Source organism: Oncorhynchus mykiss, unplaced genomic scaffold (genome assembly GCF_013265735.2).
Source record: "Oncorhynchus mykiss isolate Arlee unplaced genomic scaffold, USDA_OmykA_1.1 un_scaffold_344, whole genome shotgun sequence".
Lineage (NCBI taxonomy): Eukaryota > Metazoa > Chordata > Actinopteri > Salmoniformes > Salmonidae > Oncorhynchus > Oncorhynchus mykiss.
Window position 1 is genome coordinate 46,240 of NW_023493792.1, and position 13,707 is coordinate 59,946.

Consider the following 13,707-nt stretch of genomic DNA (forward strand, 5'->3'; position numbering starts at 1 on the left):
TAACCACTATACGATCACGGCCGGCTACAAGAGCTGGCTTTGTAAAGCCTACATAGGCTGTGAAAGTGATGTGCACAAGCTGGCTAAACTCTTTTCATTTTGGTCTCGATAATGAATAAACTGAAGAAACAGTGGAGCTTTACACAGTCGGTAGATTTTTTCTCATTCAAAAAGTGCCCTTTTTCCGTGACATTGGAATATCTCAATTGCATCCTCCTCACGTCATCTCTAATTCTCTAAACCCATTGGTGAGAAAACCTGAGTGCCCTCCCCTCTGACCTTCTCCACCAATGTGAACAATAAAAAGGTACTGCTGAGATTTGAACTCAGGATCTCCTGTTTACTAGACAGGCACTTTAACCAACTAAGCCACAGCACCCATAAAAGTCATATATGTTGCAGATGTGAACACCCACACCTATTTGAATCAAACCAGTCTCATTAATTTAACCCACATCTCTGTCTAGCAAAATCACATCACAAAAGAGATGTCTTTTACTAATATTGGAAACGATACAGACACCTTCAATTGTCTAGCAACAGGGTTTCTTAAGCTACGTTTTGGGACGCAAAGTGGGCCTGAGCATGTGAGAGGCAGTGTTGCCAAATCCTCAGGAAGGAAAGTAGCTATTGCTGGTCCTAAAAGTAGCTAGAAGTCGCTAAATGACGTCATCACATAATTTTCATAATTGGCCAAGTGGATGTAATTGTGATTGACGCTGTAGGAGAGAGGAATAACGTCTCGGGAGAGACAGAAAGTGAGTAAAAAACACCCTAAGTATGTTTAGAACTACAATTGAACTTTCTTCTGTCGATTCTTGTCTTTTTTCTGAATACTCACTAAATATAGCGACAAAGTCGCTAAGTTGGCAACACTGGTGAGAGGTGGGTAGCGAGATATCAGTAATCAATGGTAATCACATACTATTTCTTCGTAACTATGATCATTCGAGGACAGTACATTTTTCATTTGGGTCTCGAGATGAATAAACTCAAGAACCTCTGACATGAATTCTTAAACTATGATTTGGGACCCAAAGCGGTTATTAACATGTCATAGGTGGGTCGCGAGATATGAGTGAACATTCAGAATCATACACTATTTCTTCATAATGTTGGTCGTTCGAGGACACTGCATTTCTCATTTGGCTCTCGAGCTTAAAAATGGTAAAAACGTCTGAAACAGCAGATGAATCATTTCGTGTAAGTAATTAACCTACAATATGGTGGGGAACTTTGTCAAACGGCAGAGTTGCTGAGTTTCTTAGCTTGCATAGTAAGTCTTAACTCATTCAAAAAACAACCCTTCTAAAATTACATTGCAGTGCCGTGACCCGGATTCGAACCGGGGTTGCTGCGACCACAACGCAGAGTACTAACCACTATACGATCACGGCCGGCTACAAGAGCTGGCTTTGTAAAGCCTACATAGGCTGTGAAAGTGATGTGCACAAGCTGGCTAAACTCTTTTCATTTTGGTCTCGATAATGAATAAACTGAAGAAACAGTGGAGCTTTACACAGTCGGTAGATTTTTTCTCATTCAAAAAGTGCCCTTTTTCCGTGACATTGGAATATCTCAATTGCATCCTCCTCACGTCATCTCTAATTCTCTAAACCCATTGGTGAGAAAACCTGAGTGCCCTCCCCTCTGACCTTCTCCACCAATGTGAACAATAAAAAGGTACTGCTGAGATTTGAACTCAGGATCTCCTGTTTACTAGACAGGCACTTTAACCAACTAAGCCACAGCACCCATAAAAGTCATATATGTTGCAGATGTGAACACCCACACCTATTTGAATCAAACCAGTCTCATTAATTTAACCCACATCTCTGTCTAGCAAAATCACATCACAAAAGAGATGTCTTTTACTAATATTGGAAACGATACAGACACCTTCAATTGTCTAGCAACAGGGTTTCTTAAGCTACGTTTTGGGACGCAAAGTGGGCCTGAGCATGTGAGAGGCAGTGTTGCCAAATCCTCAGGAAGGAAAGTAGCTATTGCTGGTCCTAAAAGTAGCTAGAAGTCGCTAAATGACGTCATCACATAATTTTCATAATTGGCCAAGTGGATGTAATTGTGATTGACGCTGTAGGAGAGAGGAATAACGCCTCGGGAGAGACAAAAAGTGAGTAAAAAACACCCTAAGTATGTTTAGAACTACAATTGAACTTTCTTCTGTCGATTCTTGTCTTTTTTCTGAATACTCACTAAATATAGCGACAAAGTCGCTAAGTTGGCAACACTGGTGAGAGGTGGGTAGCGAGATATCAGTAATCAATGGTAATCACATACTATTTCTTCGTAACTATGATCATTCGAGGACAGTACATTTTTCATTTGGGTCTCGAGATGAATAAACTCAAGAACCTCTGACATGAATTCTTAAACTATGATTTGGGACCCAAAGCGGTTATTAACATGTCATAGGTGGGTCGCGAGATATGAGTGAACATTCAGAATCATATACTATTTCTTCATAATGTTGGTCGTTCGAGGACACTGCATTTCTCATTTGGCTCTGGAGCTTAAAAATGGTAAAAACGTCTGAAACAGCAGATGAATGATTTCGTGTAAGTAATTAACCTACAATATGGTGGGGAACTTTGTCAAACGGCAGAGTTGCTGAGTTTCTTAGCTTGCATAGCAAGTCTTAACTCATTCAAAAAACAACCCTTCTAAAATTACATTGCAGTGCCGTGACCCGGATTCGAACCGGGGTTGCTGCGACCACAACGCAGAGTACTAACCACTATACGATCACGGCCGGCTACAAGAGCTGGCTTTGTAAAGCCTACATAGGACTGTGAAAGTGATGTGCACAAGCTGGCTAAACTCTTTTCATTTTGGTCTCGATAATGAATAAACTGAAGAAACAGTGGAGCTTTACACAGTCGGTAGGATTTTTTCTCATTCAAAAAGTGCCCTTTTTCCGTGACATTGGAATATCTCAATTGCATCCTCCTCACGTCATCTCTAATTCTCTAAACCCATTGGTGAGAAAACCTGAGTGCCCTCCCCTCTGACCTTCTCCACCAATGTGAACAATAAAAAGGTACTGCTGAGATTTGAACTCAGGATCTCCTGTTTACTAGACAGGCACTTTAACCAACTAAGCCACAGCACCCATAAAAGTCATATATGTTGCAGATGTGAACACCCACACCTATTTGAATCAAACTAGTCTCATTAATTTAACCCACATCTCTGTCTAGCAAAATCACATCACAAAAGAGATGTCTTTTACTAATATTGGAAACGATACAGACACCTTCAATTGTCTAGCAACAGGGTTTCTTGAGCTACGTTTTGGGACGCAAAGTGGGCCTGAGCATGTGAGAGGCAGTGTTGCCAAATCCTCAGGAAGGAAAGTAGCTATTGCTGGTCCTAAAAGTAGCTAGAAGTCGCTAAATGACGTCATCACATAATTTTCATAATTGGCCAAGTGGATGTAATTGTGATTGACGCTGTAGGAGAGAGGAATAACGTCTCGGGAGAGACAGAAAGTGAGTAAAAAACACCCTAAGTATGTTTAGAACTACAATTGAACTTTCTTCTGTCGATTCTTGTCTTTTTTCTGAATACTCACTAAATATAGCGACAAAGTCGCTAAGTTGGCAACACTGGTGAGAGGTGGGTAGCGAGATATCAGTAATCAATGGTAATCACATACTATTTCTTCGTAACTATGATCATTCGAGGACAGTACATTTTTCATTTGGGTCTCGAGATGAATAAACTCAAGAACCTCTGACATGAATTCTTAAACTATGATTTGGGACCCAAAGCGGTTATTAACATGTCATAGGTGGGTCGCGAGATATGAGTGAACATTCAGAATCATATACTATTTCTTCATAATGTTGGTCGTTCGAGGACACTGCATTTCTCATTTGGCTCTCGAGCTTAAAAATGGTAAAAACGTCTGAAACAGCAGATGAATCATTTCGTGTAAGTAATTAACCTACATTATGGTGGGGAACTTTGTCAAACGGCAGAGTTGCTGAGTTTCTTAGCTTGCATAGTAAGTCTTAACTCATTCAAAAAACAACCCTTCTAAAATTACATTGCAGTGCCGTGACCCGGATTCGAACCGGGGTTGCTGCGACCACAACGCAGAGTACTAACCACTATACGATCACGGCCGGCTACAAGAGCTGGCTTTGTAAAGCCTACATAGGCTGTGAAAGTGATGTGCACAAGCTGGCTAAACTCTTTTCATTTTGGTCTCGATAATGAATAAACTGAAGAAACAGTGGAGCTTTACACAGTCGGTAGGTTTTTTCTCATTCAAAAAGTGCCCTTTTTCCGTGACATTGGAATATCTCAATTGCATCCTCCTCACGTCATCTCTAATTCTCTAAACCCATTGGTGAGAAAACCTGAGTGCCCTCCCCTCTGACCTTCTCCACCAATGTGAACAATAAAAAGGTACTGCTGAGATTTGAACTCAGGATCTCCTGTTTACTAGACAGGCACTTTAACCAACTAAGCCACAGCACCCATAAAAGTCACATATGTTGCAGATGTGAACACCCACACCTATTTGAATCAAACCAGTCTCATTAATTTAACCCACATCTCTGTCTAGCAAAATCACATCACAAAAGAGATGTCTTTTACTAATATTGGAAACGATACAGACACCTTCAATTGTCTAGCAACAGGGTTTCTTAAGCTACGTTTTGGGACGCAAAGTGGGCCTGAGCATGTGAGAGGCAGTGTTGCCAAATCCTCAGGAAGGAAAGTAGCTATTGCTGGTCCTAAAAGTAGCTAGAAGTCGCTAAATGACGTCATCACATAATTTTCATAATTGGCCAAGTGGATGTAATTGTGATTGACGCTGTAGGAGAGAGGAATAACGCCTCGGGAGAGACAAAAAGTGAGTAAAAAACACCCTAAGTATGTTTAGAACTACAATTGAACTTTCTTCTGTCGATTCTTGTCTTTTTTCTGAATACTCACTAAATATAGCGACAAAGTCGCTAAGTTGGCAACACTGGTGAGAGGTGGGTAGCGAGATATCAGTAATCAATGGTAATCACATACTATTTCTTCGTAACTATGATCATTCGAGGACAGTACATTTTTCATTTGGGTCTCGAGATGAATAAACTCAAGAACCTCTGACATGAATTCTTAAACTATGATTTGGGACCCAAAGCGGTTATTAACATGTCATAGGTGGGTCGCGAGATATGAGTGAACATTCAGAATCATATACTATTTCTTCATAATGTTGGTCGTTCGAGGACACTGCATTTCTCATTTGGCTCTGGAGCTTAAAAATGGTAAAAACGTCTGAAACAGCAGATGAATGATTTCGTGTAAGTAATTAACCTACAATATGGTGGGGAACTTTGTCAAACGGCAGAGTTGCTGAGTTTCTTAGCTTGCATAGCAAGTCTTAACTCATTCAAAAAACAACCCTTATAAAATTACATTAGCAGTGCCGTGACCCGGATTCGAACCGGGGTTGCTGCGACCACAACGCAGAGTACTAACCACTATACGATCACGGCCGGCTACAAGAGCTGGCTTTGTAAAGCCTACATAGGACTGTGAAAGTGATGTGCACAAGCTGGCTAAACTCTTTTCATTTTGGTCTCGATAATGAATAAACTGAAGAAACAATGGAGCTTTACACAGTCGGTAGGTTTTTTCTCATTCAAAAAGTGCCCTTTTTCCGTGACATTGGAATATCTCAATTGCATCCTCCTCACGTCATCTCTAATTCTCTAAACCCATTGGTGAGAAAACCTGAGTGCCCTCCCCTCTGACCTTCTCCACCAATGTGAACAATAAAAAGGTACTGCTGAGATTTGAACTCAGGATCTCCTGTTTACTAGACAGGCACTTTAACCAACTAAGCCACAGCACCCATAAAAGTCATATATGTTGCAGATGTGAACACCCACACCTATTTGAATAAAACTAGTCTCATTAATTTAACCCACATCTCTGTCTAGCAAAATCACATCACAAAAGAGATGTCTTTTACTAATATTGGAAACGATACAGACACCTTCAATTGTCTAGCAACAGGGTTTCTTAAGCTACGTTTTGGGACGCAAAGTGGGCCTGAGCATGTGAGAGGCAGTGTTGCCAAATCCTCAGGAAGGAAAGTAGCTATTGCTGGTCCTAAAAGTAGCTAGAAGTCGCTAAATGACGTCATCACATAATTTTCATAATTGGCCAAGTGGATGTAATTGTGATTGACGATGTAGGAGAGAGGAATAACGCCTCGGGAGAGACAAAAAGTGAGTAAAAAACACCCTAAGTATGTTTAGAACTACAATTGAACTTTCTTCTGTCGATTCTTGTCTTTTTTCTGAATACTCACTAAATATAGCGACAAAGTCGCTAAGTTGGCAACACTGGTGAGAGGTGGGTAGCGAGATATCAGTAATCAATGGTAATCACATACTATTTCTTCGTAACTATGATCATTCGAGGACAGTACATTTTTCATTTGGGTCTCGAGATGAATAAACTCAAGAACCTCTGACATGAATTCTTAAACTATGATTTGGGACCCAAAGCGGTTATTAACATGTCATAGGTGGGTCGCGAGATATGAGTGAACATTCAGAATCATATACTATTTCTTCATAATGTTGGTCGTTCGAGGACACTGCATTTCTCATTTGGCTCTGGAGCTTAAAAATGGTAAAAACGTCTGAAACAGCAGATGAATCATTTCGTGTAAGTAATTAACCTACAGTATGGTGGGGAACTTTGTCAAACGGCAGAGTTGCTGAGTTTCTTAGCTTGCATAGTAAGTCATAACTCATTCAAAAAACAACCCTTCTAAAATTACATTGCAGTGCCGTGACCCGGATTCGAACCGGGGTTGCTGCGACCACAACGCAGAGTACTAACCACTATACGATCACGGCCGGCTACAAGAGCTGGCTTTGTAAAGCCTACATAGGCTGTGAAAGTGATGTGCACAAGCTGGCTAAACTCTTTTCATTTTGGTCTCGATAATGAATAAACTGAAGAAACAGTGGAGCTTTACACAGTCGGTAGGTTTTTTCTCATTCAAAAAGTGCCCTTTTTCCGTGACATTGGAATATCTCAATTGCATCCTCCTCACGTCATCTCTAATTCTCTAAACCCATTGGTGAGAAAACCTGAGTGCCCTCCCCTCTGACCTTCTCCACCAATGTGAACAATAAAAAGGTACTGCTGAGACTTGAACTCAGGATCTCCTGTTTACTAGACAGGCACTTTAACCAACTAAGCCACAGCACCCATAAAAGTCACATATGTTGCAGATGTGAACACCCACACCTATTTGAATCAAACCAGTCTCATTAATTTAACCCACATCTCTGTCTAGCAAAATCACATCACAAAAGAGATGTCTTTTACTAATATTGGAAACGATACAGACACCTTCAATTGTCTAGCAACAGGGTTTCTTAAGCTACGTTTTGGGACGCAAAGTGGGCCTGAGCATGTGAGAGGCAGTGTTGCCAAATCCTCAGGAAGGAAAGTAGCTATTGCTGGTCCTAAAAGTAGCTAGAAGTCGCTAAATGTCGTCATCACATAATTTTCATAATTGGCCAAGTGGATGTAATTGTGATTGACGCTGTAGGAGAGAGGAATAACGTCTCGGGAGAGACAAAAAGTGAGTAAAAAACACCCTAAGTATGTTTAGAACTACAATTGAACTTTCTTCTGTCGATTCTTGTCTTTTTTCTGAATACTCACTAAATATAGCGACAAAGTCGCTAAGTTGGCAACACTGGTGAGAGGTGGGTAGCGAGATATCAGTAATCAATGGTAATCACATACTATTTCTTCGTAACTATGATCATTCGAAGACAGTACATTTTTCATTTGGGTCTCGAGATGAATAAACTCAAGAACCTCTGACATGAATTCTTAAACTATGATTTGGGACCCAAAGCGGTTATTAACATGTCATAGGTGGGTCGCGAGATATGAGTGAACATTCAGAATCATACACTATTTCTTCATAATGTTGGTCGTTCGAGGACACTGCATTTCTCATTTGGCTCTGGAGCTTAAAAATGGTAAAAACGTCTGAAACAGCAGATGAATCATTTCGTGTAAGTAATTAACCTACAATATGGTGGGGAACTTTGTCAAACGGCAGAGTTGCTGAGTTTCTTAGCTTGCATAGTAAGTCATAACTCATTCAAAAAACAACCCTTCTAAAATTACATTGCAGTGCCGTGACCCGGATTCGAACCTGGGTTGCTGCGACCACAACGCAGAGTACTAACCACTATACGATCACGGCCGGCTACAAGACCTGGCTTTGTAAAGCCTACATAGGCTGTGAAAGTGATGTGCACAAGCTGGCTAAACTCTTTTCATTTTGGTCTCGATAATGAATAAACTGAAGAAACAGTGGAGCTTTACACAGTCGGTAGGTTTTTTCTCATTCAAAAAGTGCCCTTTTTCCGTGACATTGGAATATCTCAATTGCATCCTCCTCACGTCATCTCTAATTCTCTAAACCCATTGGTGAGAAAACCTGAGTGCCCTCCCCTCTGACCTTCTCCACCAATGTGAACAATAAAAAGGTACTGCTGAGATTTGAACTCAGGATCTCCTTTTTACTAGACAGGCACTTTAACCAACTAAGCCACAGCACCCATAAAAGTCATATATGTTGCAGATGTGAACACCCACACCTATTTGAATCAAACCAGTCTCATTAATTTAACCCACATCTCTGTCTAGCAAAATCACATCACAAAAGAGATGTCTTTTACTAATATTGGAAACGATACAGACACCTTCAATTGTCTAGCAACAGTGTTTCTTAAGCTACGTTTTGGGACGCAAAGTGGGCCTGAGCATGTGAGAGGCAGTGTTGCCAAATCCTCAGGAAGGAAAGTAGCTATTGCTGGTCCTAAAAGTAGCTAGAAGTCGCTAAATGACGTCATCACATAATTTTCATAATTGGCCAAGTGGATGTAATTGTGATTGACGCTGTAGGAGAGAGGAATAACGCCTCGGGAGAGACAAAAGGTGAGTAAAAAACACCCTAAGTATGTTTAGAACTACAATTGAACTTTCTTCTGTCGATTCTTGTCTTTTTTCTGAATACTCACTAAATATAGCGACAAAGTCGCTAAGTTGGCAACACTGGTGAGAGGTGGGTAGCGAGATATCAGTAATCAATGGTAATCACATACTATTTCTTCGTAACTATGATCATTCGAGGACAGTACATTTTTCATTTGGGTCTCGAGATGAATAAACTCAAGAACCTCTGACATGAATTCTTAAACTATGATTTGGGACCCAAAGCGGTTATTAACATGTCATAGGTGGGTCGCGAGATATGAGTGAACATTCAGAATCATATACTATTTCTTCATAATGTTGGTCGTTCGAGGACACTGCATTTCTCATTTGGCTCTGGAGCTTAAAAATGGTAAAAACGTCTGAAACAGCAGATGAATGATTTCGTGTAAGTAATTAACCTACAATATGGTGGGGAACTTTGTCAAACGGCAGAGTTGCTGAGTTTCTTAGCTTGCATAGCAAGTCTTAACTAATTCAAAAAACAACCCTTCTAAAATTACATTACAGTGCCGTGACCCGGATTCGAACCGGGGTTGCTGCGACCACAACGCAGAGTACTAACCACTATACGATCACAGCCGGCTTCAAGAGGTGGCTTTGTAAAGCCTACATAGACTGTGAAAGTGATGTGCACAAGCTGGCTAAACTCTTTTCATTTTGGTCTCGATAATGAATAAACTGAAGAAACAATGGAGCTTTACACAGTCGGTAGGTTTTTTCTCATTCAAAAAGTGCCCTTTTTCCGTGACATTGGAATATCTCAATTGCATCCTCCTCACGTCATCTCTAATTCTCTAAACCCATTGGTGAGAAAACCTGAGTGCCCTCCCCTCTGACCTTCTCCACCAATGTGAACAATAAAAAGGTACTGCTGAGATTTGAACTCAGGATCTCCTGTTTACTAGACAGGCACTTTAACCAACTAAGCCACAGCACCCATAAAAGTCATATATGTTGCAGATGTGAACACCCACACCTATTTGAATCAAACTAGTCTCATTAATTTAACCCACATCTCTGTCTAGCAAAATCACATCACAAAAGAGATGTCTTTTACTAATATTGGAAACGATACAGACACCTTCAATTGTCTAGCAACAGGGTTTCTTAAGCTACGTTTTGGGACGCAAAGTGGGCCTGAGCATGTGAGAGGCAGTGTTGCCAAATCCTCAGGAAGGAAAGTAGCTATTGCTGGTCCTAAAAGTAGCTAGAAGTCGCTAAATGACGTCATCACATAATTTTCATAATTGGCCAAGTGGATGTAATTGTGATTGACGCTGTAGGAGAGAGGAATAACGCCTCGGGAGAGACAAAAAGTGAGTAAAAAACACCCTAAGTATGTTTAGAACTACAATTGAACTTTCTTCTGTCGATTCTTGTCTTTTTTCTGAATACTCACTAAATATAGCGACAAAGTCGCTAAGTTGGCAACACTGGTGAGAGGTGGGTAGCGAGATATCAGTAATCAATGGTAATCACATACTATTTCTTCGTAACTATGATCATTCGAGGACAGTACATTTTTCATTTGGGTCTCGAGATGAATAAACTCAAGAACCTCTGACATGAATTCTTAAACTATGATTTGGGACCCAAAGCGGTTATTAACATGTCATAGGTGGGTCGCGAGATATGAGTGAACATTCAGAATCATATACTATTTCTTCATAATGTTGGTCGTTCGAGGACACTGCATTTCTCATTTGGCTCTGGAGCTTAAAAATGGTAAAAACGTCTGTAACAGCAGTTGAATGATTTCGTGTAAGTAATTAACCTACAATATGGTGGGGAACTTTGTCAAACGGCAGAGTTGCTGAGTTGCTTAGCTTGCATAGCAAGTCTTAACTCATTCAAAAAACAACCCTTCTAAAATTACATTACAGTGCCGTGACCCGGATTCGAACCGGGTTTGCTGCGACCACAACGCAGAGTACTAACCACTATACGATCACGGCCGGCTTCAAGAGGTGGCTTTGTAAAGCCTACATAGACTGTGAAAGTGATGTGCACAAGCTGGCTAAACTCTTTTCATTTTGGTCTCGATAATGAATAAACTGAAGAAACAATGGAGCTTTACACAGTCGGTAGGTTTTTTCTCATTCAAAAAGTGCCCTTTTTCCGTGACATTGGAATATCTCAATTGCATCCTCCTCACGTCATCTCTAATTCTCTAAACCCATTGCTGAGAAAACCTGAGTGCCCTCCCCTCTGACCTTCTCCACCAATGTGAACAATAAAAAGGTACTGCTGAGATTTGAACTCAGGATCTCCTGTTTACTAGACAGGCACTTTAACCAACTAAGCCACAGCACCCATAAAAGTCATATATGTTGCAGATGTGAACACCCACACCTATTTGAATCAAACCAGTCTCATTAATTTAACCCACATCTCTGTCTAGCAAAATCACATCACAAAAGAGATGTCTTTTACTAATATTGGAAACGATACAGACACCTTCAATTGTCTAGCAACAGGGTTTCTTAAGCTACGTTTTGGGACGCAAAGTGGGCCTGAGCATGTGAGAGGCAGTGTTGCCAAATCCTCAGGAAGGAATGTAGCTATTGCTGGTCCTAAAAGTAGCTAGAAGTCGCTAAATGACGTCATCACATAATTTTCATAATTGGCCAAGTGGATGTAATTGTGATTGACGCTGTAGGAGAGAGGAATAACGCCTCGGGAGAGACAAAAAGTGAGTAAAAAATACCCTAAGTATGTTTAGAACTACAATTGAACTTTCTTCTGTCGATTCTTGTCTTTTTTCTGAATACTCACTAAATATAGCGACAAAGTCGCTAAGTTGGCAACACTGGTGAGAGGTGGGTAGCGAGATATCAGTAATCAATGGTAATCACATACTATTTCTTCGTAACTATGATCATTCGAAGACAGTACATTTTTCATTTGGGTCTCGAGATGAATAAACTCAAGAACCTCTGACATGAATTCTTAAACTATGATTTGGGACCCAAAGCGGTTATTAACATGTCATAGGTGGGTCGCGAGATATGAGTGAACATTCAGAATCATACACTATTTCTTCATAATGTTGGTCGTTCGAGGACACTGCATTTCTCATTTGGCTCTGGAGCTTAAAAATGGTAAAAACGTCTGAAACAGCAGATGAATCATTTCGTGTAAGTAATTAACCTACAATATGGTGGGGAACTTTGTCAAACGGCAGAGTTGCTGAGTTTCTTAGCTTGCATAGTAAGTCATAACTCATTCAAAAAACAACCCTTCTAAAATTACATTGCAGTGCCGTGACCCGGATTCGAACCTGGGTTGCTGCGACCACAACGCAGAGTACTAACCACTATACGATCACGGCCGGCTACAAGACCTGGCTTTGTAAAGCCTACATAGGCTGTGAAAGTGATGTGCACAAGCTGGCTAAACTCTTTTCATTTTGGTCTCGATAATGAATAAACTGAAGAAACAGTGGAGCTTTACACAGTCGGTAGGTTTTTTCTCATTCAAAAAGTGCCCTTTTTCCGTGACATTGGAATATCTCAATTGCATCCTCCTCACGTCATCTCTAATTCTCTAAACCCATTGGTGAGAAAACCTGAGTGCCCTCCCCTCTGACCTTCTCCACCAATGTGAACAATAAAAAGGTACTGCTGAGATTTGAACTCAGGATCTCCTGTTTACTAGACAGGCACTTTAACCAACTAAGCCACAGCACCCATAAAAGTCATATATGTTGCAGATGTGAACACCCACACCTATTTGAATCAAACCAGTCTCATTAATTTAACCCACATCTCTGTCTAGCAAAATCACATCACAAAAGAGATGTCTTTTACTAATATTGGAAACGATACAGACACCTTCAATTGTCTAGCAACAGTGTTTCTTAAGCTACGTTTTGGGACGCAAAGTGGGCCTGAGCATGTGAGAGGCAGTGTTGCCAAATCCTCAGGAAGGAAAGTAGCTATTGCTGGTCCTAAAAGTAGCTAGAAGTCGCTAAATGACGTCATCACATAATTTTCATAATTGGCCAAGTGGATGTAATTGTGATTGACGCTGTAGGAGAGAGGAATAACGCCTCGGGAGAGACAAAAGGTGAGTAAAAAACACCCTAAGTATGTTTAGAACTACAATTGAACTTTCTTCTGTCGATTCTTGTCTTTTTTCTGAATACTCACTAAATATAGCGACAAAGTCGCTAAGTTGGCAACACTGGTGAGAGGTGGGTAGCGAGATATCAGTAATCAATGGTAATCACATACTATTTCTTCGTAACTATGATCATTCGAGGACAGTACATTTTTCATTTGGGTCTCGAGATGAATAAACTCAAGAACCTCTGACATGAATTCTTAAACTATGATTTGGGACCCAAAGCGGTTATTAACATGTCATAGGTGGGTCGCGAGATATGAGTGAACATTCAGAATCATATACTATTTCTTCATAATGTTGGTCGTTCGAGGACACTGCATTTCTCATTTGGCTCTGGAGCTTAAAAATGGTAAAAACGTCTGAAACAGCAGATGAATGATTTTGTGTAAGTAATTAACCTACAATATGGTGGGGAACTTTGTCAAACGGCAGAGTTGCTGAGTTTCTTAGCTTGCATAGAAAGTCTTAACTAATTCAAAAAACAACCCTTCTAAAATTACA

The 13,707-nt window shown here is 40.5% G+C and overlaps 14 non-coding genes across 14 annotated transcripts; all 14 read right to left on the bottom strand.

Moving 5' to 3' along the window:
- Window positions 1–305: 305 nt before the first annotated feature.
- trnat-agu lies at window positions 306–379 on the bottom strand. Its single transcript has one exon. It is a non-coding gene; the product is annotated as a tRNA-Thr (tRNA).
- A 946-nt stretch (window positions 380–1,325) lies between these two features.
- Window positions 1,326–1,397, bottom strand: trnah-gug. Its single transcript has one exon. It is a non-coding gene; the product is annotated as a tRNA-His (tRNA).
- Window positions 1,398–1,681: 284 nt separating this feature from the next.
- Window positions 1,682–1,755, bottom strand: trnat-agu. Its single transcript has one exon. It is a non-coding gene; the product is annotated as a tRNA-Thr (tRNA).
- A 946-nt stretch (window positions 1,756–2,701) lies between these two features.
- Window positions 2,702–2,773, bottom strand: trnah-gug. Its single transcript has one exon. It is a non-coding gene; the product is annotated as a tRNA-His (tRNA).
- Window positions 2,774–3,059: 286 nt separating this feature from the next.
- On the bottom strand, window positions 3,060–3,133 carry trnat-agu. Its single transcript has one exon. It is a non-coding gene; the product is annotated as a tRNA-Thr (tRNA).
- A 946-nt stretch (window positions 3,134–4,079) lies between these two features.
- Window positions 4,080–4,151, bottom strand: trnah-gug. The gene has a single exon. It is a non-coding gene; the product is annotated as a tRNA-His (tRNA).
- A 284-nt stretch (window positions 4,152–4,435) lies between these two features.
- On the bottom strand, window positions 4,436–4,509 carry trnat-agu. Its single transcript has one exon. It is a non-coding gene; the product is annotated as a tRNA-Thr (tRNA).
- Window positions 4,510–5,456: 947 nt separating this feature from the next.
- Window positions 5,457–5,528, bottom strand: trnah-gug. Its single transcript has one exon. It is a non-coding gene; the product is annotated as a tRNA-His (tRNA).
- A 285-nt stretch (window positions 5,529–5,813) lies between these two features.
- On the bottom strand, window positions 5,814–5,887 carry trnat-agu. Its single transcript has one exon. It is a non-coding gene; the product is annotated as a tRNA-Thr (tRNA).
- A 946-nt stretch (window positions 5,888–6,833) lies between these two features.
- Window positions 6,834–6,905, bottom strand: trnah-gug. Its single transcript has one exon. It is a non-coding gene; the product is annotated as a tRNA-His (tRNA).
- A 2,680-nt stretch (window positions 6,906–9,585) lies between these two features.
- On the bottom strand, window positions 9,586–9,657 carry trnah-gug. Its single transcript has one exon. It is a non-coding gene; the product is annotated as a tRNA-His (tRNA).
- Window positions 9,658–9,941: 284 nt separating this feature from the next.
- trnat-agu lies at window positions 9,942–10,015 on the bottom strand. The gene has a single exon. It is a non-coding gene; the product is annotated as a tRNA-Thr (tRNA).
- Window positions 10,016–11,317: 1,302 nt separating this feature from the next.
- Window positions 11,318–11,391, bottom strand: trnat-agu. Its single transcript has one exon. It is a non-coding gene; the product is annotated as a tRNA-Thr (tRNA).
- Window positions 11,392–12,693: 1,302 nt separating this feature from the next.
- Window positions 12,694–12,767, bottom strand: trnat-agu. Its single transcript has one exon. It is a non-coding gene; the product is annotated as a tRNA-Thr (tRNA).
- Window positions 12,768–13,707: the final 940 nt, after the last annotated feature.